This window comes from Bison bison, unplaced genomic scaffold (genome assembly GCF_000754665.1).
Source record: "Bison bison bison isolate TAMUID 2011002044 unplaced genomic scaffold, Bison_UMD1.0 scf7180017864505, whole genome shotgun sequence".
Taxonomy (NCBI): domain Eukaryota; kingdom Metazoa; phylum Chordata; class Mammalia; order Artiodactyla; family Bovidae; genus Bison; species Bison bison.
The window spans coordinates 564,037-567,188 of NW_011495062.1; positions in this window are offsets into that span (position 1 = coordinate 564,037).

Below are 3,152 nucleotides of genomic sequence, written 5' to 3' on the forward strand. Positions count from 1 at the left end.
AGAATTTTCCACAGTTTGTTGTGATCCACACGGTCAAAGACTTTGGCATAGTCAATAAAACAGAAGTAGATGTTTTTCAGGAACTCTCTCACTTTTTTGATGATCCAGTGGATGTTGGCAATTTGATCTTTGGTTCTTCTGCCTTTTCTAAATCCAGCTTGAACATCTGGAAATTCACGGTTCATGTACTGCTGAAGCCTGGCTTGGAGAATTTTGAGCATTACTCTACTAGAGTGTGAGATGAGTGCAATTGTGCGGTAGTTTGAACATTCTTTGGCATTGTGTTTCTTTGCGATTGGAATGAAAACTGACATTTTCTAGTCCTGCAGCCAGTGCTGAGTTTTCCAAATTTGTTGGCATATTGAGTGTAGCACTTTCACAGCATCATCTCTTAGGATTTGAAAGAGCACAACTGGAATTCCATCACCTCCACTAGCTTTGCTTGCAATGTTTCTTCCTAACGCCCACTTGACTTCACATTCCAGGGTGTCTGGCTCTAGGTGAGTGAACACAGCATCGTGGTTATCTGGGTCATGAAGATCTTTTTCGTATAGTTCTTCTGTGTATTCTTACCACCTCTTCTTAATATCTTCTTCTTCTGTTAGGTCCATACCACTTCTGTCCTTTATTGTGCCCACCGCTGCATGAAATGTTCCCTCTGTATCTCTAATTTTCTTCAAGAGATCTCTAGTCTTTCCCATTCTACTGTTTTCCTCTATTTCTTTGCATTGATCACTGAGGAAGGCTTTCTTATCTCTCCTTGCTATTCTTTGGAACTATGCATTCAGATGGGTATATCTTTCCCTTTGTCCTTTGCCTTTTGCCTCTCTTCTTTTCACAGCTATTTGTAAGGCCTCCTCAGACAGCCAGTTTGGCTTTTTGCATTTCTTTTTCTTGGGGATGGTCTTGATCCCTGTCTCCTGTGCAATGTCACGAACCTCTGCCCATTGCTCATCAGGCACTCTGTCTATCAGATCTAATCCCTTGAATCTATTTCTCACTTCCACTGTATAATCATAAAGGATTTGATTTAGGTCATACCTGAATGGTCTAGTGGTTTTCCCTACTTTCTTCAATTTAAGTCTGAATTTGGCAATAAGAAGTCCATGATCTGAGCCACAGTCAGCTCCCAGTCTTGTTTTTGCTGACTGTATAGAGCTTCTCCATCTTTGGCTGCAAAGAATATAATCAATCTGATTTTGGTATTGACCATCTGGAGATGTCCATGTGTAGAGTCTTCTCTTGTGATGTTGGAAGACGGTGTCTGCTCTGACCAGTGTGTTCTCTTGGCAAAATGCTATTAGCCTTTGCCCTGCTTCGTTCTGTACTCCAAGGCCAAATTTGCCTGTTACTCCAGGTGTTTCTTGACTTCCTACTTTTGCCTTCCAGTCCCCTATAATGAAAAGGACATCTTTTTGGGGTGTTAGTTCTAGCAGGTCTTGTAGATCTTCACAGAACCGTTCAACTTCAGCTTCTTCAGCATTACTGGTCAGGGCATAGACTTGGATTACTGTGATATTGAATGGTTTGCCTTGGAAATGGACAGAGATCATGCTGTCATTTTTGAGATCGCATCCAAGTACTCCATTTTGGACTCTTTTGTTGACTATTATGGCTATTCCATTTCTTCTAAGAGAAGATTCCTTAGTATTTCTGCCCATAGTAGTAGATATAATGGTCATCTGAATTAAATTCATCCATTCCAGTCCATTTTAGCTCACTGACTCCTAAAATGTTGACGTTCACTCTTGCCATCTCCTCTTTGACCACTTCCATTTTGCCTTGATTCATGGACCTCACATTTCAGATTTCTATGCCATATTGCTCTTTACAGCATTGGACTTTACTTCTGTCACCAGTCACCTCCAAAACTGGGCATTGTTTTTGCTTTGGTTCCATCTCTTTTCTCTTCATTCTTTCTGGAGTTATTTCTCCACTGATCTCAGTAGCATAGTGGACACCTACTTACCTGAGGAGTTCATCTTTCAGTGTCCTATATTTTTGCCTTTTCATACTGTTCATGGGGTGCTCAAAGCAAGAATATTGAAGTTGTTTGCCATTTCCTTCTGCAGTGGACCTTGTTTTTTCAGAACTCTCCCCATAATCCATCCATCTTGGGTGGCCCTACATGGCATGGCTCATAGTTTCGTTGACTTAGACAAGGCTGTGGTCCATGTGATCAGATTGGTTAGTTTTCTGTGACTGTGGTTTTCAATCTGTCTGCCCTCTGATAGAGAAGGATAAGAGGCTTATCACTGAAAGATTTAGACTGACATATTACACTGCCATGTGTAAATACATAGCTAGTGGGAACTTGCTGTGTAGCTCAGGGAGCTCAGCCCAGTGCTCTGTGATGGCCTACATGGATGGCATGGTGTGGGTGTGAGGGAGGGAGGTTCAAGAGTGAGGGAATAGAGGTATACATATAGCTGATTTACCACATTGGACAGCGGAAACTAATACAACCTTGTAAAGCAACTATTTTTCAGTTTAAAAAAGAAGAGCTGATTACACAGTCATACAGATGCATAATGCTGCCCTTAAGAATGGGGGCGGAGAATGGAGGAGGGGATTTGGGGAGCTATTTTCAAGTACCAAGATACACACTCTTAGCATGACCATTCAGAGTCACTTTTCTTTTTTTTTTAATTTATTTTTTATTTTTATTTTTTTTTAACTTTACAATACTGTATTGGTTTTGCCATATATCAAAATGAATCTGCCACAGGTATACATGTGTTCCCCATCCTGAACCCTCCTCCCTCCTCCCTCCCCATACCATCCCTCTGGGTCGTCCCAGTGCACCAGCCCCAAGCATCCAGTATTGTGCATCGAACCTGGACTGGCAACTCGTTTCATACATGATATTACACATGTTTCAATGCCATTCTCCCAAATCTTCCCACCCTCTCCCTCTGCAACAGAGTCAGTAGGACTGTTCTATACATTAGTGTCTCTTTTGCTGTCTCGTACACAGGGTTATTGTTACTATCTTTCTAAATTCTATATATATGCGTTAGTATACTATATTGGTGTTTTTCTTTCTGGCTTACTTCACTCTGTATAATAGGCTCCAGTTTCATCCACCTCATTAGAACTGATTCAAATGTATTCTTTCAATGGCTGAGTAATACTCCATTGTGTATATGTAC